At 52.2% G+C, this 27,817-nt stretch overlaps 1 protein-coding gene across 3 annotated transcripts in view; it reads left to right on the top strand.

Moving 5' to 3' along the window:
- LOC138497707 (membrane-spanning 4-domains subfamily A member 4D-like) overlaps positions 1–27,817 on the top strand; it is a 780,628-nt gene that overhangs the window by 692,245 nt on the left and 60,566 nt on the right. The window lies entirely within an intron of this gene.

Genomic DNA, 27,817 nt, shown 5'->3' with positions numbered 1-27,817 from the left:
TCACATGCGCCCTCTGGCCGCCCCTTCAGGCAAACATAATTTTTGGATTTCCTCCATTTTGGTGAGGTTAAAATCTGAAGGAAAGGGGCGGGGCTATTTAAACTGGACGTCATATTGGTACAGCCTGAAGCACCCATAAAGACGTCGATGGGACACTCAAAGTGTCAATGTTTTCCATAGGAAAGCCGCTATATTAGTTACTGAGGTTTCCCAGTCTGACGACGGGAAATATTCACAGAATGTGACTCCATGAAAGATACCAACACTGGAGAAATGGAGTTACAGGTAAGACACTACTCCCTTATGGAGCGGTTGAAAAAGAGTCTGTCCATAACCACGGGTGAGGCAGCAGTTTAGTATTGTTCAGTTACGATTGTCATGTTTTTTTGAATGTATTCTTTTCTGCTGGATTTGTGTGCGTGTTGAAGTGAGAACCTTTGAAGTTAAGATTGGCATTAGATAACAAACTGAGAATGCTATGAGTGTGGTATACAAGCTCAGATATAAATGTTTCAGAGTCATGGTGAAAACCTTGCATATCCTAAAACAGGTACTGACTCCTTCATTATCAAATATAACATTGGTATAATTAATGCACATAAAACCAGAATGCTTTGTGTATTCGATTGTTATAAGAAAGGCACTTCATAAAAGGTGTTACCCTTTCTCCAGCATGGGGTCTGGCATCTATTCACATGCTCATGAATAATCCCTGTCAGGCTGGGAATCCTCGGTAAAGAAAAAATCAGTATCAGTTTCATTTCTGATCTGTCTTTCTTAGTAGTAACCAATCACTGATCTCTGGGTCATACTGCCCCCAGCCAATGACTGCCCTCTCCCTAAGCCCCTCCCCTGGCAGCCATCCTCAGATTTTTACCGCACGTTCAAGTGTTGGGAGTCCTCGTGCTTTAGCTCTCGAGCTTTTACTGCGTTTTCACGCTTTTTCAGGAGATTTTCTCATTTTTTCGGTTTAATCGAGCCTCAAGCTCCACCGTTTCCACTTCCGATAACGGGGGCCCGTTTCGGAATTCTTCTACACTCCTCAAGGGTGAAGTTTTCATCGAGTTACGCTTCTTGGAGGTTTCCAGAAGATCTGAGGCCTGCCTCAACGGACATGGCCCAGGACAAGGGAAGCTCGACTCCCGGATCCAAGCTGTTCAGGAGCTTCCCGGGTTCAGGATTGCAAAATGTTTTCAAGGAGGACGAGCATTCGAGATGTCTCTACTGCCTTCATGAGGACAAGACGCACGTGGAGAAGGACTGTGCGTTCTGCAAGAACCTGTCGGAATGGACCAAGCAAGATCGTCGTTCTCGCCCCCTGGCTGGAGAAGGGCACAGCAGGTGAGAAGGCGAAGAAAAACTCTGAGCGGTCTTCTAAGTTCTGTGAGGGCGCTCCGGCGACAGGGGCCCAACAGAAGGCCAAGCACAGCGAGTCCGCGGGCACCGGGAGCTCTGAAAGGTTGGGCTCTTTGGCTGACAAGCAGGGCGCGACTTCCCCGGCACGATCAACCACGAACCAGCGCTCTGGTTCGGGGAAGAGGAAGTCCGAGAACCCAGGTAAGCTTCTGGAGAGGCCCCGGTCGATCTAGAAGGGAGCCGAGGGGGATCAAGGCGATGACCCTCCCCCCAAAGCGAAGGCCCAGGAGGCACCTAAGGTGGTGAGGGCCTTGATCCACCCGGCAAAGGCCTCTATCGAGGTTGTCGCAGCGGCCCTGGCGAAGCCGGCAGAGACTACGACAGTGGAGGCGGCCTCGGGGCCCAGTGTTTCCCTGCCACCGCGGAGGGAATCCTCTTTCCAGCCCATCGTTAAGAACCCCGTCAAGACCCCGGTGGAAAAAGAGGGGGGGGGGTGGTGGCCATTACAGACATTGGGCCTCATTACGACCCTGGCGGTAAGGGGTTAACGCCAGCGTTAGCTGCGCCGACCCCTTACCGCCAATTCCGAGTTCCCCTAGCGCCATGGAGGTTTTAACACCCGATTTTAGCGGGTGTTAAAATCCATGGCGCTAAGGGACCATGGAGTTAATTACGCCACCGTAATTTACGGTGGCATAATTAACGCCTTCCCCACTCCCATTATGCCCTATGGGGCAAAAATGGGAATGGGGAAGGGTAAATGGGGATTGGGGACTTACCGCCCCGCCAAGGTCGGAATGGGGCGGTAAGTCCGCCAACCACCATGGTGTAAACGTAGTTTACACCATGGTGGTAAAGTCACGGCCCAGGCGGTAACTTACCGCCTGGGTCGTAATGAGGCCCATTGGATTCAGCCTCCGAGGAGGATCTGGTGGAAACCTTGAAAGGCATCAACGAGAGGTTTGAGAAGGTTCGATCCCAGGGGAAGGTTCCTGCTGATGTGATCGAAGATAGCGACGACGAGGGCCCAGTGGAGCAGCCATCCTGCCCGTCGCAGCCATTGCCCGAGCCCCAGGATAGCTCGGCGGCCATTTTGTTGGCGATCCAATCCTTATGTACTGAGAAAAGGACGAGGTTACCACGGACCCCGACGGAGGATCCAGGACCGTCGGGAAGCCCTCCGAACAAGCGGAGGAGAGACCACCCCGCACCGCCCTCCGTGCTCACAAGGCCTGTGGACCCCTCATCCCCCTCGCCGGACCCTCTGGATGATACGGCGACGGATACAGTGACGGGGTCGGACGACGACGGAGGCGATGATACATCGGACATTCCTTCATCACCCCCCCCCTCGGGCCTCTCCGCCCGACGAAATGGGCTCTTTCCACGCCATGATAGCCAGGGGATCCGAGCTCTTCCAGCTCTGCCCTGAGGAACAGAAAAAATAAGGCTTTCTTTACCAACAACAGGAGGCCAAGAGAAAGACGGTCCTCGCGGTACTGTTGCTCGACGACATCTGGGACGAGGGGCTGGCTATCCTGAAGAACCCTTCCATGACACCCGTCAAAAGGGACAGGTACGAGAAGAAGTACCGGGTCCCCTTGTGCCTCAGGGCCCAGCCTACGCCAGACTTGGTCGTCTCGGCGGCGGCCAAGAAGAAAGCGGCGGCTTCAACTTCCACTTCCCCGCCGGACAGCGAGGGCAAGAAGTTGGACTCCATGGGACGACGAGCCATCTCGTCGGCGGCGACGACGATTAAGGCAGCCAATGCCTTAGCAATTGTGGCCCGTTACGACAGGGAGCTTTGGTTCAAGATAGCTCCCCTGCTAGACTTCCTACCGGATGACAAGAGGACGGAGGCCCAACAGAATCTGCAGGAAGGTGAGTTGGCGTCGGATCACGCCATAACGGTTATGGCGATACTGGATTTCGCCAGCTGGGCAACGGGGTTTGCCTTCGAAGACGAGGATGGCTCAAGGCGACGGACTTTCGCCAGGACGTCCAGACCAGAGTGTTGGACAGCCGTTCGATGGCAACAACCTGTTTGGGAAGACGGTGGATGAGTCCCTCCAGGCCATCAAAACCGACAGAGACAGCCCGAGCCCTAGGAGTCCTTCAGCAACGGCGGCCCTTTCGGAGCTCCGAAGGCAGATAGGGAGCCGCCAAGGGGTCCGTCGGTGGCTCTTCTACATACCGCCAGGCGGCCGGCTCCTCGTCCCAGGAGGCCTACAGAAGTTGCGGCTGTTAGGCAGAAACCTGTGCAGTTCGCTTAGGGAACACTGCAAAAGATTTAAGACTACAGGTGTTGGCAGTAAACCCACTTGGTAGCAGTCCGCACCACCCAGATTTACCTAGTAGCTGTGGCTGAGCAGTCAGACCTCTCTCAAGAAGAGTTAGACAGTATGCAAAGTATACACAATAGGCACCCAGATACAACAATACAAGCAAACACTGACCAGAGCTTTGGTATCAAAGTATATAATTATTTATTTAGAAACACGGTTTGAAACACTCCAGCACTCTTGTTGTAAAATATTCTAAACAGTTACTATTGTAATATATACACCCCTTTTTCCTTATCAGATAAGTCACAGTAAAACACCACTTATTTTCATACAGAGGTGAGCGCTTAACTAGATGGCACTCCAATAAGTCTGTGAGAAAGGGAGGGAAAAAGACAGAATATGGAAAGGTACACCACTCTAAGATTCAGAAAAACTGTTAGCAAGGCAGAAGAGCAAAAGTCACTGGTGAGCCAAAGTCCAAAGGCTGGGCCCACTCTTAGAGAGAGCAGAGCACAAATGCGCCCAAGATCACACAGTTACACTAGGCTTAGAAAGTCTTGCAGAGGGTTCAAAAAGAGTTTAGAGAGGCTTAAGAAAGTTTAGCCAGGGTGTCCCAGGCTAACCCAGGTTCGAAAGCCGGGGGCTAAATCTACCCCGTACAGTCGGTAGCAAGGGAAGCCAGGTGGGACACGGTACCTTAAGTGGGAAGGATCCTCCAGCGGTGGCAGTTGTTCCTGGTAGTGGGTGCAAGTTGCGTCGTCGTCCAGGGGAAGAGAAGATCTCGACTTTGAGGAAAGATGAAGGTCGTTGCACTACCAGGGAAGAAACCAGCCGTGGATTTTTCCGTTTAAAGGTGGTACCTTAGTTTCACGGTCGTGGTAAAACGTGGTATCCCGGTTGCCGGGGTGCTTGGCACAGGCAAGGCGGCCACGAGGTACGTCGGGAAGGCGAAAAGACGGTGAAACTGGTTATCCCCACCAGTCAAAGGAAGAAGACTCTCCGGCGGGAGATCTCCTCTGTCGTTGGAAAAAGTGGTGAGACGGTCCAGCAGGGCTCCACCGGTGGTGGTGTCGTGGCAGGTCGGCTCAGCTTCTCCCTCGTCGGATTCTTAGGTCCTGTGGCGACTTCTGAAGTTCCAGTCCCCAAAGCCCTGCTTTTATGCAGAAAACCCCCATTCACTCAGCCTAGCTGTCACTCAAACATGCTAAGTGGTGAGCCGGCCGGCTCACCACTTGGGCCAATCAGGATGGAGTGCGACGTGAGTTGCCTAGGCAACTCAGTCCAGGGTGCCTAAATTCCCCTCCACCCCTCCTAAGTACCTGTCATGATGCCCGCTCCCGGGGAGCCGGTTCAAGCCCTGCGTCCCCGAAAGCGAACATCAAGTCCCCAAGGAAGGACCCAGCAACCCCATATAGGGGCCCTTTGGACAGTGTCCTGGCGCCTATGGCGCCAGGCTCATAAAAGACATCAGTCCTGGCGCCATAGGCGCCAGGCTCATTATGGAAGTGCTTGGGTGCACTTACCTGATGCAGACCATGCTCAGGATCCCGGCCTCCTTGAGGCCTGAAAGGAACTACTTTACCTGTGGGACTAATTTACCATCCGGGCGTGGTCGGGCAAGGATACATACCTGATTGGAGGAAGGATACATACCTGGAACTTCTTCCAAGGCTATTTAAACCCCACCCGAACAGCCACACGTGCTTCGCGTTGTTCTGCATCTAGCAGCTGGACGCTCACCGTGTCTGCTCCTGCATCCTGACTTCTGCCACACCTGTCAGCATCCTGGATCACCTGCAAAGGAAGAGAAGAAGAGAACAGAAGAAGGAAAAGTCCTTACCTGCTAAATCCGCATCCCGGAGACATCTCGCCGACAATCCTGAAAAGGAAGACTTTTATTTAAAAGCTCATCGCGTCGATCGCTGCAGCGCCGCATTCCACTCACCTTTACAGGGCGCCTCCATGTTCAGCAGCGATCATCCGGATTCGCAGTCACGCCCCAGCGCCTAGGGAGAAAAAGACCAGAACAAAAGGTGAGAGAGAGAAGGGAATAAGGAAAGCTAATCTCCATGTTAAGACTTACCTGTTGATTCATTCCCTCTTCATTTCGGGTCCGCGCCGCATCCTGGCATTTCCGGACCCCGACCCCTAAGGGGAAAAAGAGACATCAGCGTTAATGAGCGAATGAAAAGGCATTACCAAAAAACGCTCATTAAAGACTAACCTGATTTCTACAAGGATTTCACCTCTCATCTCGGGTCGGTGCCTGCTCCCCGGCATTCCGTACCCCGGCCCCTATGGGGAAAAAGACACTAGCATTAGAACATTAATGCATGGACACAAAGGGAACCTCTTATCAAAAAAATTACCTGGAAGCCAAGCAAGTTTGGTTCTCACCAATCCGAAAATCCAGTGAAGTAACTGGATACCAACGCGCCCCTGCATCAGAAGCAGGATGGAGAGCTCGTCCTTCCAGACCCTAAGAAGGATACTTTTGCGAGCCAGACAAGCCAGATTTGGGGGCCCGGTCCAGTCCGTCTTCCGAACCCTGCGCATCACCTTAGAAGAGGTCACAGCAGCGCAAACCAGGCCAGCGCCTCCGTGGGAGTCAGGTGAGCGTTACAGAACGCGAAGACTTCCTACAAATTCCCACCCAGGCGCTATGGAAAGTTCTGAGACTGATCAGTTGGCCCAATTACTGGGGGAATTACGGGCCGAAGTACATGCCGCTCGTCAAGAGACTAATGCCCTCAGGAGGGAATTAATAATATCAAAGGAAAGGTCTGATGACCTGGCCAGACAGCTTTTGCAAGGTCAAGCTGGGCAAACTCCTCTACCTGGTTCCGGAGGGAACCCCGCTCCTGTGGTTTCCAGTAACCCTGTGCAGATTAATCTACCTGGAAACATGCCGCTGGCCCCACCCGAACGCTTTGCTGGGGACCCCAAACGATTCGCCGTATTCATGAATCAGTGTCATTTGCACTTCCTATGCAGACCTGGGGCCTTCCCTAATGATCAGACCAAGGTAGCCTTTGTATTGTCATATCTCAGCGGCTGCGTTGCCGATTGGTCAGTTCCACTGGTTACTCAAGATGACCCGATTCTCCGTGATTTTCAAAGGATTCAAGCAAGCATGGAAAGGTTATTTGCTCGACACTCTCAGGGGCAGGCTCTGGATGACGAACTTCTATCCCTGCGACAGGGCAATCAGGACCTCCTATCCTATATTGCAACCTTTAATAGACTAATTGTGGAAACGGGATGGCCAGAGGATAAAAGAGTCGCATTGTTTTATCGAGGCCTATGCGGAGACTTAAAGATGTCTTGGCCCAAGTTGTAAATCCGCCCCAAGAATGCACAGAGTATATAGACTTAGTGGTCCAATTGGATCACAGACTTCAAAACAGAAAAGCAGATCGGTCCAGGTTTGAGACCCGGGTGTTGGTCAAGACCCATGCTAATCCCAAGGGAGTTGATGTCTCTGAGCCTATGCAAATTGGAGGGGTTAAAGGACCCTTAACTCAAAAGGAACGTGAAAGGAGGCGGCAGTTAAAATTATGTCTTTATTGTGGGAATTCTGGACACTTTCTACGAGATTGCCCGGCAAAACCGCCCCGAAAGGCGGTTGGAGCCGCTGATAAAAACCATGAAGACTCTGTTTCGGGAAACGACTCCGCCCGACAAGTGTAGGGGTCCGCTTGCCGAGCTTGAAAACTAACTCTCAGACCTCGCATTTCATTGTGCCAATGGTTCTCGTAGATCCAGAACAGCCTAAGCGGTTGCATGCAATAAAGGCATACATCGATAGTGGGGCTATTGGAAACTATGTGGATCGTGAATTGGTCTCTAGGATTAACCTCCCTCTCCGTCCTAAAACCAGCAAAGATGTCATCACCACAGTCGATGGAACTGAAATTGCCTCTGGACCGGTAACACATTCCACTACTGAGGTGACTCTTATTGGTCCCGACGGCCATCGGGAGGGTGTTGTGTTTAATGTAATCAAGGCTCCACAGTTTCAGGTTATTCTTGGAATCCCTTGGTTCGAGACACATAATCCTCAAATTGATTGGCGAGCTAAGAGAATAACCTTCCCGGATTGTACACAAACCTGCTACCCAGAAAACCTGAAGATTAATCTAGCATCTGTAACCTCTGCCTCCATGCAACTACCTCCGGAATACCAAGACTTTCAGGACGTCTTCCAAAAGGAACAGGCCAACACATTACCTCCTCACAGATCGTACGATTGCCAAATCGATCTGGTGCAGGATTTAAGCCCTTACCGAACCTGAGAATCTGCATTTGAGACAATATTTGGATCAATACCTAGCTAATGGTTTTATTCGCCCGTCAAAGTCCCCGGCATCCTCGGCTTTGTTCTTCGTGCCCAAAAAAGAAGGCGACCTTAGAACTTGTATTGATTACCGCGCATTGAACCAGATAACGGTTAAAAACCGTTATCCTCTGCCTCTGATCCCTGAACTCCTTGACCAGGTGAAGGACGCTTGCATATACACCAAGTTAGATCTCCGGGGGCTTATCATCTGGTACGAGTTAAAGAAGGCGACGAATGGAAAACTGCCTTCCGTACTAAATACGGATTATTCGAGTACCAGGTGATGCCTTTCGGATTGTGTAACGCGCCGGCTGCCTTCCAATACTTCATGAATGATGTCCTTCGGGAACCCATCGATGTTTGTGTTGTCGTATATATCGATGACATTCTGGTGTACTCCTCTTCGGAATCTGATCACAGAAAACACGTCAGGGCAGTACTTGAAAAACTGCGCCAACACAAACTATTTGCTAAATTGGAGAAATGTGTTTTCCATACCACAGAAGTCGAGTTTCTAGGTTTCATCCTGACACCCAAAGGAGTCCGAATGGACTCAAGAAAAGTGGATGCCATCCTCAAATGGCCATCACCTAGCTCTGTAAAAGGGGTTCAAAGCGTGCTCGGCTTTGCCAATTTCTATCGCAGGTTTATCCCAGAATTTTCACGCATGGTAAAACCCATTACTGCACTCTTCAGGAAAAATAAACGTTTTGAATGGTCTAAAGAAGCCGAGCAGGCCTTTCAGGATTTAAAAGCTAAGTTTACCTCTGCACCTATATTAAAACACCCGCGTCCAGATCTCCCTTATGTCGTCGAGACTGACGCATCCAGCCTAGCCATGGGAGCTGTCCTGTCCCAAAGAGATCCCGAAACCAACCAACTGCATCCCGTAGCATTTTGGTCCAGAAAATTCTCGGCACCCGAGGTTAATTATGCAATCACGGACAAAGAACTGTTAGCCATTAAGTCCGCTTTTAAAGCCTGGCGGCATTATCTGCTTGGCGCTCGACATACCATCACAGTGATCACTGATCACCGGAATTTACAGTATTTGAAAACCGCCAAGGCTCAGTCATCACGGCAGCTCTGATGGGCTTTGTTTTTCGCTGAATTTGATTTCGTGATTACCTATCGACCTGGCTGCAAGAATGGCAAAGCAGACGCCTTATCCCGAATTGGAATGGGAGAATCTGATACAAACTCAGAACCAGTACCAATAATTCCTGAACAGAGGATTCTAGGCATGACTTTGTTACAGACGCTTGAAGACATTCAAGCCAGAGTGAAACAACTCCTGGACCCTACAACCTTGGATTAGATACAAAAGGGATCAGACTTTACCATAGATAATGGTTTACCTTATTTCCAAGGACGCTTATTCCTGCCACATAAGGAAATAACACGAACTAGTTATTTCCGGTTATCATGATGCATTAATAGAGGGACACCCCGGTATTGCCAAGACAGAGGAAAAGGTGAAACGACAATTTTGGTGGCCCTCTTGGCGAAAAGATGTTAAATCTTTTGTGATGTCCTGTGGTGTTTGAGCCCAAAATAAAAGTCAAAAGAAAAGACCAGCCGGTCTCCTTCAACCTCTAGACATACCGCCAGCACCCTGGCACACCCGATCAATGGATTTTATTACGGACCTGCCTCCTTGTTCGGGGTACAATACTATTCTGGTAATTGTGGATTTGTTTTCCAAAATGGCCCACTTCATTCCTTTGAAAGGTTTACCTTCAGCTTCTGTCCTAGCCAAAGAATTCCTCGAAAATATTGCTCGGCTACATGGATTTCCATCTATACTAATCTCTGACCGGGTAAGCCAATTCATTTCCCACTTCTGGCGCAAATGTTGTCAAATGGCGCAGATCGACGTAAGATTATCGACCAGTCACCACCCTCAGACCGATGGTCAGACCGAGAGGACAAATCAGACCCTTGAGCAATACTTACGTTGTATGTTACAGCAATCTGAAAGCAACTGGAAAGACATTCTTTGGATAGCCGAATACGCATATAATAATTCGGTACACTCTGGAACTGGCCACAGTCCTTTTTATACTTTGTTTGGGCATCACCCTCGAACCTCAAACCTTGACTCACCTCAGAACCTCGGAATGCCTGCAGTAGAACATCTGCATTCTACAATTACCCAAGCCTTCAAAGAGGCAACTACGCATTTACAACAGCCAAGAGAAAATACAAGGAGAATGCTGATCTACATCGGAGTGAAGCACCTCCGTATCAGATTGGGGATCAAGTGTGGTTAGCTACCAGACATTTACCACTCAAAGGGCCTCGAACTTTTAACCCAAAATATCTGGGACCTTATTCTATTACGGCAATAATTAACCCAGTGGCTGTTAAACTTGATTTACCAGCTAGTATGCGAATTCACCCTGTTTTTCATGTGTCACTTCTGAAACCAGTGGCAACCGGAACCCGACTACTCAAACCTCCAGAACCTATTCTAATAGATGGGGAGCCCAAATTCGAAGTGAAGAACATTTTAGACTCAAAAATGTTTAGGTCAAAACTGTTCTACCTAATTGATTGGAAGGGGTACGGACCTCAGGAGAGGTCGTGGGAACCCAGCGACCATGTGCATGCACCTCGATTAGTCAGGAAATTCCACCGACTCTTCCCAGACAAACCAAAACCCCCGGAGGGAACAACCTTGGGAGGGACCTTGGGGGGGGAGTGCTGTCATGATGCCCGCTCCCGGGGAGCCGGTTCAAGCCTTGCGTCCCCGAAAGCGGACATCCAGTCCCCAAGGAAGGACCCAGCAACCCCATATAGGGGCCCTTTGGACAGTGTCCTGGCGCCTATGGCGCCAGGCTCATAAAAGACATCAGTCCTGGCGCCATAAGCGCCAGGCTCATTATGGAAGTGCTTGGGTGCACTTACCTGATGCAGACCATGCTGCAATATCCCGGCCTCCTTGAGGCCTGAAAGGAACTACTTTACCTGTGGGACTAATTTACCATCCGGGCGTGGTCGGGGAAGGATACATACCTGATTGGAGGAAGGATACATACCTGGAACTTCTTCCAAGGCTATTTAAACCCCACCCGAACAGCCACACGTGCTTCGCGTTGTTCTGCATCTAGCAGCTGGACGCTCACCGTGTCTGCTCCTGCATCCTGACTTCTGCCACGCCTGCCAGCATCCTGGATCACCTGCAAAGGAAGAGAAGAAGAGAACAGAAGAAGGAAAAGTCCTTTCCTGCTAAATCCGCATCCCGGAGTCATCTCGCCGACAATCCTGAAAAGGAAGACTTTTATTTAAAAGCTCATAGCGTCGATCGCTGCAGCGCCGCATTCCACTCACCTTTACAGGGCGCCTCCATGTTCAGCAGCGATGATCCAGATTCGCAGTCACGCCCCAGCGCCTAGGGAGAAAAAGACCAGTTCTCCAGCATGGGGTCTGGCATGGATTCACATGCTCATGAATATTCCCCGTCGTCAGGCTGGGAATCCTCGGTAAAGAAAAAATCAGTATCAGTTTTGTTTCTGATCTGTCTTTCGTAGTAGTAACCAATTACTGATCTCTGCGTCATACTGACCACAGCCAATGACTGCCCTCTACCTAAGCCCCGCCTCTGGCAGCCATATTCAGATTTTTACCGCACGTTCAAGTGTTGGGATCCTCGTGCTATTGCTCTCGAGCGTTGGTGCTATTTTTTCACGTTTTTTCTCAGAAAAATTTCTCTTTTTCGGTCAAAAGATCCTCAAGCTCCACCGTTTCTTCATCCGATCAACGGGGACCCGTGTCGGATTCGTCTACGCCCCTCAAGGGTGAAGATTTCGTCGAGCCACGCTTTTGGAGGACTCCAGAAGTTTCTCAGGCCCATCTCGGACATGGCCCAGGAGAAGGGAAGCTCGACGCCCGGAAAGCTGTTCAGGGTCTGCCCTGGATGCCAGCTTCAGAATGTCTTTAAGGAGGACAAACACTCCCTTTGCCTTTACTGCCTACATGAGGACAAGACGCACGTGGAGAAGGACTGTGCGTTTTGCGGCAATATGTCGGAGCGGACCATGAAGGACCGCCATCAGCGTCTCGCCAACTGGCTGGAAGGAAAGAGCCCGTCAGGCGAGAAGAAGAAGAAAAAGTCTGAGCGGTCTTCTAAGACCTTTGAGGGCGCCCCGGCGACGGGGGTCCAACAGAAGGCCAAGCACCGCGAGTCCGCTGGCACCGGGAGTGCCGAACGGTCGGGCTCTACGGGCGCCAGGCAGGACGCATCCTCCCCGGCGCCATCAACCACGAGCCAACGCTCTGGCTCGGGTAAGAGGAAGGCCGAGCACCCGGCGAAGCTCCTGGAGAGACCCCGGTCGTGCCCTAAGGCCCCATCGGAGGGGGAGCGAGGTGGTGACCCTCCCCCCAAGGAGAAGGCAGTGAGCGCACCTAAGGTGGTGAAAGCCTTGATCCATCCGGCCAAGGCCTCTATCGAGACTGTCGCGGCGGCCCTGGCTCAGCCTGTGGAGGCTACACCAGTGGTGGCGACCCCGGGGCCCAGAATCTCCCTGCCACCGCGGAGGGAGTCCTCTTTCATGCCCATCGACAGGACCCCCGTGAAACCTCCGACGGAGAAGAAAATGGGGGGGCAGGAGGTCGTCGTGGACTCGGCCTCAACCTCTGAGGAGGAGCTGATCGAAGTCCTAGGCCACGGCTCTGGCGTGGAAGAAGACCATCCTGTCGGGGGGGACCCCGACGTGGAAGACGACGAGGGCATCGAGGATGCTGACGGGGCTCCTGATCGCCCGTCAGATCTCCCTCAACCAGTGCCGCAAGACAACTCGGCGGCCATTTTGTTGGCTATACAGTCCTTATGCTCGGAGATAAGGACGAGACTGCCGTTACCACCAACGGAGGAACCGCTCCCGACGAGGGACCCGGAGCCAGGCCCTTCTGGGAGCCCTCCCCCTAAGAGAAGAAGGATTCATCCTCCACCTCCTTTTCAGCCATCGCACCCTGTTCAGCCCTCCTCCCCGTCCACAACACGTGGGGATGATACGGGGACTGACACGGCCGCGACGGGTACAGACGACGAGGTTTACGACAAGGCTCTCCCGTCTTCACCTCCCACCCGGGCTTCCCCACCCGACGAGATTGGATCGTTTCACTCCATGATCGCCAGGGCATCTGAGTTTTTCCAGCTCTGCCCGGAAGAGAAGAAGAAGGAAGGTTTCAACGGCGCGAGACCAAGAGGAAGACGGTCCTCGCTGTACCTCTACTAGACGATATTTGGGAATAGGGCCTCGCCCTCCTCAAGAACCCATCCACGACGCCGGCTAGAAGGGATCGGTACGAGAAGAAGTACCGGGTCGCGGACGCGGCCCCCCTGTGCCTTCGGGCAGAGCCGACCCCGGACTCGGTCGTCTCCGCGGCGGCCAGGAAGAAAGCAGGGGGGGGCGCGGCCTCTACGTCAACCTCCCCGCCGGACGGCGAGGGAAAGAAATTAGACACGATGGGACGCAGAGTCATCTCGTCGGCAGCGACGACGATTAAGGCGGCCAACGCCTTGGCTATCGTAGCCCGCTACGACAGGGAGTTGTGGTACAAACTGGCCCCCCTGCTGGACTTCCTACCAGACGACAAGAGGGTGGAAGCCCTAGAGATCTTGCAGGAAGGAGAGGTGGCGTCGGACCACGCCATTACGATTGCGACGGACATCGCTGACACTGGATTTCGCCAGTTGGGCAACGGCATGTGCCTTAGGCTGCGTGGATGGCTCAAGGCTACTGACTTCTGTCAGGACGTGCAGACCAGAGTCTTGGACATGCCGTTCGACGGAAACAACCTGTTTGGGAAAACAGTGGACGATTCCCTTCAAGCCATCAAGGCGGACACGGAGACGGCCCGGGCTCTTGGGGTTCTCCAGCAACGGCGGCCGCCCTTTCGGAGCGGCGGCGGCAAACAGGGTGCCTCCAAAGGTTCCAGCGGCGGATTTTCCACCTACCGTCAAGCGGCCCATTTGTCGTAACAGGAAGCTTACAGGGGACGAGGCAAGTCAGGCGGACCCTGCCGTCGTCGCCAAGGAGGGCAAGGCGGCAAAGCCTCGTCGAAGCAGGACTAAACCGGCTGTGGGGTCGGGCCCCCACCGAAGCACCCCGGTGGGAGGCCGGCTGGCGAGCTTCTTCAGCGTGTGGGAGTCGATCTCCACCGACCATTGGGTGCTGGACGCCCTAGCTCAGGGTCACGCGCTCGAGTTTCTAAAGAGGTGCCTGCGCGTCCCACCTGTGGCCAGGAAAGAACATCACGTCCCTCAACTTCTCTTGGAGGTAAAGGCGATGCTCAAGAAGGGCGCCATCGAGCTCGTCCCAAAGAGGCTTCGGGGCTCCGGAGTTTACTCAAGATACTTCCTCGTGAAGAAGAAGACGGGAGGATGGCGTCCCATCCTGGACCTACGACGACTGAACAAATTCATCAAGGCACAGAAGTTCCGGATGGTCACCCTCCAACACGTCCTGGGTCAACTGGAGGAGGGCGATTTCCTGTCGTCGTTGGATTTGGAGGATGCCTACTTCCATATTCCCATCCTAAAGGGACACCGAAAGTTTCTCAGGTTCGTGGTCCAAGGGTGTCATCAATACCAGTTCAGAGCCCTCCCCTTCGGATTGAGGTCGGCACCCAGGGTGTTCACCAAGTGCCTCGCACCGGTGGCGGCGCAGCTGCGCCGAGAGGGGATCCACGTCTACCCCTACCTGGACGACTGGCTCATCCGAGCAAAGACGAAGGAGCTCGCCGTGGAGCACACGGCAAGGACCGTCCAACTGCTCACGGACCTGGGATTCTCCATAAACTACGCCAAGTCCCACCTGGTGCCCGCTCAAGACGCACTGTTTCTGGGAGCGAAGCTCGACACAGTGTCGCTTCTTGGGCAAGGTGCAGCGGTTGCTGGTCGCGGACGCGGCCAGGGTGAGGTCCATCAAGTCCCTCCTCGGAATGATGTCTTCTTGCATTTATCTCATCCGCCTGTGCAGGCTCCGGATGCGCCCGTTGCAGGAGTTCCTGGACGCGCGCTGGATCCAGACGACGGGCAGCTTCGAGGAGAGGATCACACTCGACGAGAGTTTCCGACGAGCGATCCAGTGGTGGGGCACCCGCGCACATCTGACGGCGGGCATGGACTTCCAGACCCCCAGCCACCAAGAGACAGTGACCACGGATGCCTCCCTGTAAGGGTGGGGTGCGCACACCGAAAATCTGCACGCGAGAGGCCTTTGGCTTCCGACGGAGAAGTCCCTCCATATCAACGTCCTGGAGCTCCGTGCAGTGTTTTGGGCCCTCAGGTCCTTTCTTCCGTCCCTCAAGGGCAAGGTGGTGAGGATCTTCACCGACAACACCACCACCATGTTCTACATCAGGAAGCAGGGCGGTACCAGATCCCCAGCCCTGTCCAAGGAGGCGCAGGATCTGTGGCATTGGGCCGTCGCCCAAGGGATGTTTCTGGTGCCGTTTCATCTGGCAGGGATAAAAAACACCATTGCCGACTCGCTCAGCAGAGAGCTGCGCTCGTGCCACGAGTGGGAGCTAAGCGAGTACCAGGTGGATCGGCTCTTTCAACGATGGGGCAAACCCCAGATCGACCTGTTCGCGACGGCGACGAACTCCAAGTGCCAGAGGTTCGCCAGCAGGTTCACACAGCCGAGGAGCATGGGGCGATGCTCCCTTGGGATGGCCTGTTCCTGTACGCGTTCCCTCCGTTGCCGTTGCTGCTCCGTCTCATCAACCAGCTCAAAAGGTCCAGATGCAGGATGATCCTCGTCGCACCGGCGTGGCCGAGACAGATCTGGTTCCCGGACATTCTGGACTTGTCAGCGCCCCCACCTCCAGAGAAGGAGGCGCCATTCTTCATCACGACCCGGAGTCGCTGAACTTGCAGGCTTGGCTCCTGCAGCACTAGAGTTTTGGAGGATACGATATCCCGGCTGACTACAGAGAGGTTCTTGCAAAAGCCAGGGCGTCCTCAACTCTTAAGTGCTATGGACATAAGTGGAAGAGGTTCTCTGTCTGGTGCCGTGCACAGAAGATTAACCCTCTGCGGGTTACGGCCCCTCAAGTATTGCCGTACCTACTGTCGCTGGCAAAAGCTGGACTGGCTCACGCCTCCATCATGATGCATTTGGCTGCCATCTCCCGATAAACCAGAACTACAGGACGGGCGTCCTTGTGGTCTCATCGAATGGTGAAGGAATTTATGAAGGGACTATTCCGATCGTTCCCGCCGGTGAAGGCCCCTGTCCCGGCGTGGGAGCTCAACGTGGTGCTGACCTGGCTCATGGGGGCCCCATTCGAGCCTATGCATTCAGCGCTGTTGAAGTTCCTGTCGTGGAAGACAGCATTTCTCGTGGCCATCACCTCTGCACGACGAGTGGGAGAGATCTAGGCCCTATCTTACAAGCCTCCATACTTGACTTTTCACGACACGAGGGTGGTGCTGAGGACGCACCCCTCCTTTATGCCCAAGGTGCCGTCGGACTTCCACCTCAACGAGCCCTTGGTGTTGCCAGTTTTCTTCCCGTCGCCTTCGTCGCAGGCAGAGAGGACTCTGCACTCGCTGGGCGTAGCTAGAGCGCTGAAGTTCTACATGGACCGCACGAAGAGTTTTCGGAAGACATCACAGCTGTTTGTGAACTTTGGACCTGTGAATCAAGGAAAGGCTCTGTCGGAGGCTTCCATTTCCAGATGGCTCTCCGGCCGTCCGAGAGCCCATTCGACCAGAGCGATCGCTGCTACCACGGCGTTCCTGTCTGGTGTGCCCCTGCTGGACATCTGCAGGGCTGCTACGTGGAGGTCGACGCACACCTTCACAAGATTCTACTGCGTCGATCGGGACTCCAGGAGGAGTCCAGGGTCGGCCAAGCAGTGCTGCGCAACCTGTTCGCTTAAGGTGAGCCTGATGAGGAGGTAAGAGATGCTTAATGTTGAGTTGTTGTATTGCTTAATGTTGAGCCTATTGCCACCTCCCGTGGTTGTGCATGTGTATAATGCTATGTATTCTTATATTCATGAGCATGTGAATCCATGCCAGACCCCATACTGGAGAAGGAACAAGTTCTCCAGCATGGGGTCTGGCATGGATTCACATGCTCATGAATATTCCCCGTCGTCAGGCCGGGAATCCTTGATATAGAAAAAAATCAGTATCAGTTTTGTTTCTGATCTGTCTTTCTTAGTAGTAACCAATCACTGGTCTCTGGGTCATACTGCCCCCAGCCACTGACTGCCCTCTCCCTAAGCCCTGCCTCTGGCAGCCATCCTCAGATTTTTACCGCACGTTCAAGTGTTGGGAGTCCTCGTGCTGTAGCTCTCGAGCTTTTGCTGTGTTTTCGCGCTTTTTCAGGAGTTTTTTTCTCATTTTTCGGTTAAATAGAGCCTCAAGCTCCACCGTTTCTACATCCGATCAACGGTGATACGTTTTGGAGTTTTCTACACCCCTCAACGGTGAAGTTTTCGTCGAGTTACGCTTTTGGAGGATTCCAGAAGTTCCGAGGCCTACCCTGGACATGGCCCAGGAGAAAGGAAGCTCGACGCCCGGGAAGCTGTTCAGGACCTGCCCTGGATGCCAGCTTCAGAATGTTTTCAAGGAGGACGAGCATTCGTTATGCCTCTACTGTCGCCATGAGGACAAGACGCACACGGAGAAGGACTGTGCGTTTTGTGGGAACATGTCGGAGCGGACCATGAAGGATCGCCACCTCCGTCTCGCCAACTGGCTGGAAGAGAAGAGCCCGTCAGGCGAGAAGAAGAAAAAAGTCCTAGCGGTCTTCTAAGTCCTGTGAGGGCGTCCCGGCAACAGGGGCCTAACAAAAGGCTAAGCACTGCGAGTCCGCGGGCACCGGGAGCGCCGAACGGTCGGGCTCCTTGGCTGCCAGGCAGGGTGCATCCTCCCCGGCGATATCAACCACGAGCCAACGCTCTGGCTCGGGTAAGAGAAGTCCAAGAACCCGGCGAAGCTTCTGGAGAGGCCCCGGTCGATCTCGAAGATTCCGGCAGATGGGGAGCGAGGCTAAAAGGAAGACGGTTCTCGCCGTACCGCTTCTTGATGACATCTGGGATGAGGTGCTCGCCCTCCTCAAGAACCCTGCCACGGCGCCGGCAAAGAGGGACCGGTACGAGAAGAAGTACCGGGTCCCCGACGCTGCCCCCTTGTGCCTTCAGGCACAACCTGCCCCGGATTCGGTTGTCTCGGCGGCGGCAAAGAAGAAAGCTGGGGGGGCATCGGCCTCGACATCAACTTCCCCGCTGGACGGCGAGGGCAGGAAGTTGGACACGATGGGATGACTGATCATCTCATCCGCAGCGACGACTATCAAGGCGGCCAACGCCCTGGCTATCGTAGCCCGCTACGACAGGGAGTTGTGGTTCAAAATCGCCCCTCTGTTAGACTTTCTTCCGGACACCGAAAGGGCTGAGGCCCTTGAAATCCTACAGGAGGGTGAGATTGCTTCGGACCACGCCATCACGGTGGCAACGGACATCGCCGACACCGGTTTCCGCCAGTTGGGCAACAGCGTTTGCTTGAGACGACGAGGATGGCTCAAGGCCACGTATTTCCGCCAGGACGTACAAGCCAAGGTTTCGGACATGCCCTTCGACGGGAACAACCTGTTTGGGAAGGCGGTTGATGAGTCCCTTCAGGCCATCAAGGCAGACACAGAGACTGCCCGAGCACCCCGGTGGGAGGCCGGCTGGCGAGGTTCGTCAGCGTGTGGGAGCCCATCTCCACCGACCGTTGGGTGCTGGACACCCTGGCCCAAGGGCATGCCCTCGAGTTTCAGAAGAAGTGCCCTCGCGTTCCACCCGTGGCCAGGAAGGAACATCACGTCCCTCAACTACTGTTGGAAGTAAGGGCGATGCTCAAGAAGGGTGCCATCGAGCTCGTCCCAAAGAGGCTTTGGGGCTCCGGAGTTTTCTCAAGGTACTTCCTCGTAAAAAAGAAGACAGGAGGATGGCGCCCCATCCTGGACCTACGACGACTGAACAAGTACATCAAGGCGCAGAAGTTCCGTATCGTCACCCTCCAGCACGTTCTGGGACAGCTGGAGGAGGGCGATTTCCTGTCGTCGTTGGACTTGGAGGATGCGTACTTCCACATCCCCATTCTAAAAAGACACCGAAAGTTCGTCAGGTTCGTGGTCCAAGGGCGGCACTACCAGTTCAAGGCTCTCCGTTCGGATTGAAGTCGGCACCCAGGGTGTTCACCAAGTGCCTCGCACCGGTGGCGGCGCGGCTGCGCCTACAGGGGATCCACGTCTACCCCTACCTGGATGACTGTCTCATCCGGGCAAGGACGAGGGAGCTTGCCGTGGAGCACACTGCGAAGAACGTCCAGCTGCTCACGGACCTGGGATTCTCCATCAACTTTCCAAAATCCCACCTGGTTCCGTCGCAAGTCGCCCTGTTTCTGGGAGCCAAGCTCGACACAGTGGCGCGGCTGGCCTCGCCGTTGGAGGAAAGGACCAGGACCATTCTGGGCAAGGTGCAGCGTCTGCTGGCCACGGACATGGCCAGGGTAAGATCTATCAAGTCCCTCCTCGGGATGATGTCCTCCTGCATTTATCTGGTGCGCCTTTGTAGGCGTCGGATGCGCCCCTTACAAGAGTTCCTCGACGCCCGCTGAATCCAGTCGATGGGCAGCTTCGAGGACAGGATCCCTCTCAACGAGACGTTCCGTCGGGGCGATCCGGTGGTGGGGTTCCCGCTCCCATCTGTCGGAGGGCACGGACTTTCAGATCCCAGCTCACCAGGTGACGGTGACGACGGACACCTCCCTGGAAGTTTGAGGAGCGCACTCCCGAGATCTTCACGCGAGAGGCCTTTGGCTCCCGGAGGAGAAGTCACTCAACATCAACATTTTGGAGCTCCGCGCAGTGTTCTGGGCCCTCAGGTCCTTTCTCCCATCCCTCAAGGGCAAGGTGGTGAGTATCTTCACCGACAACACCACCACGATGTTCTACATCCGGAAGCAGGGCGGAAGCAGGTCCCCGGCCCTATCCAAGGAAGCCCAGGATCTGTGGCATTGGGCCGTCGCCCAACGGATGTTTCTGGTGCCTCTTCATCTGGCAGGAATAAAAAACACGATCGCTGACTCACTCAGCAGGGAGCTGCGCTCGTGCCACGAGTGGGAACTACGGCAGGATCAAGTGGATCGACTCTTCCGACGATGGGGCGAACCCCAAATCGATCTCTTCGCGACGGCGACGAATTCCAAGTGCCGGAGGTTCACCAGCAGGTTCCCCCAGCCGAGGAGCATGGGCGATGCTTTCTCGTTCTCCTGGGACGGCCTATTTCTTTATGCATTCCCTCCGCTGCCGTTGCTGCTCCGGCTCATCAACCAGCTCAAGGGGTCCCGGTGCAGGATGATCCTCGTTGCACTCGCGTGGCCGAGACAGATCTGGTTCCCGGACCTTCTGGACTTGTGAACGTCCACACCCGTCAAGCTGACGACGGACGCAGACCTTCTCTCCAGAGAAGGAGGCGCCATTCTTCACCACAACCCGGAGTCGCTGAACTTGCAGGCCTGGCTCCTGCAGCACTAGAGTTTGGAGGGTATGACATCCCGGCCGACTGCAGAGAGGTTCTCGCAAAGGCCAGGGCGTCCTCAACTCTCAGGTGCTACGAACATAAATGGAAGAGGTTTGTCTGGTGCCGTGCACAGAGGATTAACCCTCTGCGGATTACGGCCCCTCAAGTACTGCCGTACCTACTGTCGCTGGCCAAAGCTGGACTGGCTCACGCCTCCCTCAAAATACATCTGGCTGCAATCTCCCGATATACCAGGACTGTGGGACGGGCGTCCTTGTGGCCTCATCGCCTGGTGAACGAATTCATGAAGGGACTATTCCGATCATTTCTGCCGGTGAAGGCTCCTTCCCCGGCGTGGGAGCTTAATGTGGTGCTGACCAGGCTCATGGGGGCCCCATTCGAGCCTATGCGTTCGGCGCCTCTGAAGTTCCTGTCATGGAAGACAACTTTCCTCATGGCCATCACCTCCGCACGACGAGTGGGAGAGATCCAGGCCCTATCTTGCAAGCCTCCATACTTGACTTTTCATGACACGAGGGTGGTGCTGAGGACGCACCCCTCTTTCATGCCCAAGGTGCCATCAGACTTCCATCTTAACGAGCCATTGGTGTTGCCAGTTTTCTTTCCGTCGCCTTTGTCGCCGGCCGAGAGGACTTTGCACTCGCTGGATGTAGCTAGAGCGCTGAAGTTCTACGTGGACCGCACGAAGAGTTTTCGGAAGACGTCACAGCTGTTTGTGAACTTTGGGACTGTGAATCAAGGGAAGGCTCTCTCGAAGACTTCCATTTCCAGATGGCTCTCCGGCTGCATCATGCACTGTCACAGGTTGGCGAACCGACCGCTGCCCGGCCGTCCGAGAGCCCATTCGACCAGAGCGATCGCTGCTACCACGGCGTGCCTGTCTGGTGTGCCCCTGCTAGACATCTGCAGGGCTGCGACGTGGAGGTCGACGCACACCTTCACAAGATTCTACTGCGTCGATCGGGACTCCAGGGAGGAGTCCCGGGTCGGCCAAGCAGTGCTGCGCAACCTGTTCGCCTAAGGTGAGCCTGGTGAGGAGGTAAGAGATGCTTAATGTTGAGTTGTTGTATTGCTTAATGTTGAGCCTGTTGCCACCTCCCGTGGTTGTGCATGTGTGTACTGCTATGTATTCTCTTATTCATGAGCATGTGAATCCATGCCAGACCCCATGCTGGAGAAGGAACAAGTTACTTACCTGTAACTGTTGTTCTCCAGCATGGGTCTGGCATGGATTCACATGCGAACCCTCCCGCCTACCCCTCTGCGGCTCTTCACTTGGTCATACTGCCACTTGACGTGCTACCAAATCTGAGGATGGCTGCCAGAGGCGGGGCTTAGGGAGAGGGCAGTCATTGGCTGGGGGCAGTATGACCCAGAGACCAGTGATTGGTTACTACTAAGAAAGACAGATCAGAAACGAAACTGATACTGATTTTTTTCTATACCGAGGATTCCCGGCCTGACGACCGGGAATATTCATGAGCATGTGAATCCATGCCAGACCCATGCTGGAGAACAACAGTTACAGGTAAGTAACTTGTTCCTTACCTACCTGTAACTGTTGTTCTCCAGCATGGGTCTGGCATGAATTCACATTCGAACCTCCCTCCTTCCCCTCTGCGGCTCTTCACTTGGTCATACTGCCACTTCACGTGCTACCAAATCTGAGGATGGCTTCCAGGGGAGGGGCTTAGGGAGAGGGCAGTCATTGGCTGGTGGCAGTATGACCCAGAGATCAGTGATTGGTTACTACTAAGAAAGATCAGAAACGAAACTGATACTGATTTTTTCTTTACCGAGGATTCCCAGCCTGACGACGGGGAATATTCATGCCAGACCCATGCTGGAGAACAACAGTTACACATAGGTAACTTGTTCCTTCTTTGAATTCATTAGCCAACCACCATTATTATCATTCTCCATCTGATCTAGGTCTCTCTCACCTCCAAGCTTACTTTTTTTACTATTGTTGTTTCACGATCTGAGAACCAGATATTATTAGGTCTTGCATGACCAGCATTAGGTTTGATGTTTTATTTGTTTAGTTACAAGCCATGCCATTTCCAATAAACCTATTAACAGATACTGTCCGTTCCTCATTACCCAGTAAAAGAATACATGCCTAGTGCAAGGTATTACCACTTTTCACATTCATGGTGTCAGATAGTTCTAGTTTTCATGTACCGAGAAGCAGATATACCTAGTTCTCAATTGCCCGATAACAGATGGTGCCAGTTTCCACAAGACCATTGAAGTGTGTGTCTAGTTGCTATATGCCAGTACCAGGATTTATGAATGTGTACATGTCAGATTTAGCTTTTAATCTTGTGGTGATGGAGATGCCTCTAATAACACCCCATCAGCGGATGCAGTATTCCTGTTTGCTTTCTGGATGTTATATTCACTCACACAACCCAAGGCCCTCGATATGTTAGCATAATAACTGAACCTCAAACATTCAGTAGCGGACCATTCCAAGATGGTTGCTTGGGAAAAGCCCTCTAAGATTAGCTTGGGTAGCGCATTCTCCTTTCCATTGTTTATTCACTTCTAGGAGGAAGGAAGAAGACACAAATTCAACAGAGGGAATAGAGAATGTAAGCCATGAGGATGGCACTGGGGATAAGTGCAGAGGCCCATCCAGAAATCAGAAACTTTAGCGAACACTGGGGAATGTTCCGACATGCATATAAACCTGTTTTGCCAGTTCGTGCATGCCTAGTAACGGACACTGCCTTTTCCCATGTGACAAGTAAGAAGTAAGTAGTACTTTTCGATTCTGCCAGGTGTGATGGGGCGTATTTACTATTATATCTAGTGATCATGGACCCAACTTCGAGAAGCAAGAGAGCACTTTTGAAATCATACGGAAAAGGACACAGTGAGGTAAGCAGAGATACAACGGAGCGTGGAACTAACAAGAAGGTTTGGGGGCAATTTAGCAGGAAGGGTTCTACAAGCAGCCAGTGGATGAAACGGGGGCGGGGGGTAGATCATCCAGTCTCAGTTTAGGTGAGGAGTGGGACGTAAGTGGACCTTTGTGTTATGGAGGATTCATTCCTTGAAGTGGAGGATCTTGAGCACATTCCGGAAATGTAGGAGTGAGTGGGGATAATTGGGTGTTGCCAGTTTCTAAGGCTTTGGATGGATAGGGCCTGTCTTCTGGTTCTTTCTTATCTGCACAAAGTCTGCATGTGTCCTTACATTTAGTGGATCATAAGCCTCCAGAGATGCTGTGCTTCTCAGCGAGGTAGCATGAGGTCTTCAGGGTGACAGCCTTGTAGATGATGCAGCAGGATTTGAAGTTGATACTTGCTTGCACAAGGAGCCACTGCAGTTCAATGAGAATCGTGGAGATGTGGTCAATTTGCAGTCCTTTGATGAATCATGCTGCAGCGTGTAGGACACATCTCAGGGGTGCCGCTGTAGTGGCTGGAATTCTTCCATAAGGTAATTGTTGCCATCCAGGTGGGAGTGAACCAAAGCTTAGACAGCAGATATGAATTTGTTTTCTGAGCTGAAGAGCTTGATTTTTCACAGGAGAGAAACTTGGTACCAAGCTGTCTGTATCTTACTTGCTACGTGCTGTTTGAAGGAGAGGTGTCTGTCGATAGTGAACACAAGAAACTTGCCGCAGGTGGCCAGCTGGTGTGTGAAGCCATCAAGGTTCATAGTGGAGAGCAAGGTCTGAATGGCATTATCTGCAGTGTTGTTGATCAGTAGTAGGAATTCGTTCTTGGAGGAGTTTAGCTTCAGTTAAGTACTGGACAGTAAGGACTGGATCATCGTGAGGCAGGCCTCGAGTATGTGGATGTCGTTGATGGAGGATATCTTCAGGTAGAGCTGCGTGTCATCTGCGTATTGGTGGATGTGCATGTTGTGTGGAGAAAGGAGGGTCCCAAGTGGTTTCATGTAAAGATTGAAGGAATCCATTTAGATGAACTGATGGTGGTTATAAAGGTTGGAATTGGACCAGCTGAGGACAATATTGCTGATCCCTGTGCAGCAATGTAGAACATCGGTGACTGTCTGCGTGTCTACTGTGTCGAATGCTGCTCAGAGGTCAAGGAGAAGCAGGAGGCAAATAGGCCGCCATTGAGAATTTTAAGGGCATTGTTGCTCTCCTCGATGGTAGTCGTTTCTGTGATGCATCTGAAGCCAGATTGGTAGACCTGATGAAGGTTGTTGGCTTCAATATGTTGGAGGAGATGTGTGGCTACTGCTTTCTGAAGGATATTACTTAGGAAGGGAAGATGGTGATGGGGCAGTAGTTGCTCAGGCTGTCAGGGTCCAGTGTTGATTTCGTGAGAAGCGGAGGATTTTTCGTGTCTTGAGGGTCGAGGGAAAGGTGCCTTGACAATGGGAGCTTTTGACATTTTCTCAGGTATGCGGGAGTGCTTCAGTCGGAAAGGTCTCGAGTATGAAGGCAGGGAGTATGTCATCCATGTACATGATTCTTCTACCTTGCTCCCCAACCCCTTCCAGCCTACTTCTGCAGGATATATTCTGCTTTCACCATCACCATCTTGTGGCCAATGCTGGATTTGACTTTTATGGGCTTCATTGATTCACGGTGCATCACCCTTTCTCAACTCTCATGCTGGACTTCCTTTGCATCTTGTACTCATGGTGGCCCTGAATCATGCTGTTCCCATCTTCATCTTGTATCCTGACTTGCAACATTATGAGTTACTACTGACTTCTGCATTTGTATTAGTTATCCCCTCTTGTTTCTCCACTCTTTTTGACTGCTTACTCTCTGTTCTCTCCTCCTCTCCCTTTTCCTATCTCCTCCCCTCCTCCCCTTACTTTCTTCTATGCACTTACTGTATCAGAATTGTCCCTGGACCTAGTATGATAGGAACCTTGTCTGTCTCCTCCCCCTTCCCCTTGCTTGTTTCCCCTCTCCCACCCCCAAGGACTATCTGAAATGTCGTCAGGCCTAGTACGATAGTCGTTTGTTTTGTTCCTCCCCTCCCTTTCTGCACCCCTCACCCTCACCTTTTGTTTTTCTCCAGCTCTTCCAGAAATGTCATCAGGCCTAGTACGGTAGTTGCCTGTTTCCATTCCTTCCCACTCTCCCCCTCCCTTCCTTATCTATGTCTTAGCTCTTGCACTATCTGAAATGTTGTCAGGCCGAGTACGATAGTTAATTTCACATCCTTACTGTTCATGGCCTGTAAGAATGTCATTGTATTTTCCCTTGTTTCCTTCTTTGCTTTGAAGCGCTTTGAAACACATTGTGTATAGGCACTATATAAATAAACTATCGTATCATACCATACAATTTGGCCTTGTGGGATGCTAGTGTGGCAGAGGGGTCTTCCATAGTGAGTGTCTTAAGTGTCCACTTGTAGTTTTGTGAGGTGGGATGTGCAGTGTGCTGTCAGTTGTGGCATTGGTGTCGTATGTGTTGGAGGGTAATGCTAATCTTGTTGATTAAGAAAGAGTTGATGGCAGTGGATTTTTTGATGGATTGGCATACAGGTGGGTCGGGCAGAAGGTTGATACAGTGCTTGATGGTTGGGAAGAGGACTCTGCTTTCATTGTTTTCCTTTGCAATGGTGTTTTGGTAGCAGTTGGACATGGCAGCGTTGATCAGTCGTCTGTCTGTAGCATGGGTCTTTTCTTGTTGTCTGATGGTTCTTTAGTTGAAGTTGCGTTCTTGCGTGTACCAGGGTGTTGAACGTTTTGGCATGAGAGTGCATTGTTTCACTGGGGCATGGAGGTTGTTGTTGGATGTGGGCGTGGTGTTGAGTTCTTGGAGAAGCGATTCGCAGTCCTGGTTCGTTTGAAGAAGATTGGCACATGTAAAGTGGCGGTTGGTGAGGTCTTCCATGAAAGCCTCCACTGGGAAGTTCTAGAATGATCTGAAGGTTTGTTTGCTGGGTTTCCTATCTGTGTACAAGACTGAGGTGGTCCATATTTCCTACAGAAAACCCTGAAGGGCCTAATGAGAATTTCTGGGTACATTAAACAGCACTGCTTAGGCTATTCTTTAGGTCTCGCTACTTCGCCTTGCAAAAATGCAAGTTGCTTGGATAGCAGCTCAGTAGCTAGTTATCTAATAAAGGCTCTGGGCTTTTTTTCTCTTCCTGTCGCTGGTGTTCATGACAGGAGCCAGCCAACACTGCTCCAACGCACAACCAGTAGTCATAATATAGGATAGGATTAGACAACGGCCTTCTGAGGAGGAGATGGAGCTGCACATCAGCTACTTGCCTGCTAAAGTAGATCACTGGATGGAGCTGCAGGTCTAGCTGTGAAAGCAGTGAAACTGTGATGGTGTGCAGCAGCACCCATTGCCCAGGCTGCTATAGCCTGTTACGAACTGCTACATGGAAGACGATAAGCGCATGCTCACTTCAGAGACCTGTCATGAGGAGGGGGGGAACAGAACACTCATGCTTAAAAAAAACTCAGAGTAAACAGCTTTTATTCAGATTTAAACATTAGGGATGTGTTTGGTAGGAAAGAATTTGTAAAACAAACAGATCAAACGTCACAGCAGACTAGAGGATCTGAACCATCAAGAAGGGTTCTCCCTCAACCAGCAGTGGGTTTGGCCGACAGAACACTAGGTCCAAGGGTTTTATATGGACAACTTCAGAATAGGTGAAAGTTTTACTTGAGTTGAATCTGTCTTTGCTGCTCATAACATTTGTTTCCACATGTTCCTAATTGACTGCTATTATCAAACATGTTATAGCCTACAAGATGCTTTCAGGAACTTACACCCAATGAAATTGTTCTCAGAAGGCCAGCTCTACCTTATCTGCAAGTAGGAATGACATCTTCAGAATGATTCCAATTAATGCAATTCGATCCATTAAAGCTTTGGTTTGCCTCCTATTTATTAATAGGGTCACTCTTGTAGCATCAATAGTTCCATCAAGTGATCGCTCTCATCCCTGGTCAATATTGCATAGTCAAAAAATGGAAATTATTCGGTTGTGTTCATAAATGTATAGTCAATAATAGCTGACCTTCTGAACCCACACTCTGGGTTCTCGACTGTTATATCAGAGGGTGTGTGACCAGTAACCGAAAGACCTACATTGCCACTATATCTTGTTTTGCATCCTGCTGTCACTCTCGTCACATTCATCTTTTACGATGCTTTACATTCTTTTGCATACCTCCTTTCAATCTTGTTTTCACAATCTGACTTTACCCCACTCACACCATCCATCCTTAGGGTGACCAGCCGTCGCGGTTTTGCTGGGACTGTCCCAGGATTTGATGCTCTCCACCCCATCCCGACGATTTTTTGAAATGTAAA

Source organism: Ambystoma mexicanum, chromosome 5q (assembly GCF_040938575.1).
Source record: "Ambystoma mexicanum isolate Mex_15411 chromosome 5q, UKY_AmexF1_1, whole genome shotgun sequence".
Taxonomy (NCBI): domain Eukaryota; kingdom Metazoa; phylum Chordata; class Amphibia; order Caudata; family Ambystomatidae; genus Ambystoma; species Ambystoma mexicanum.
The sequence above is the reverse complement of the archived record's forward strand: the minus strand, read 5'-3'. Positions and strand labels throughout refer to the sequence as shown.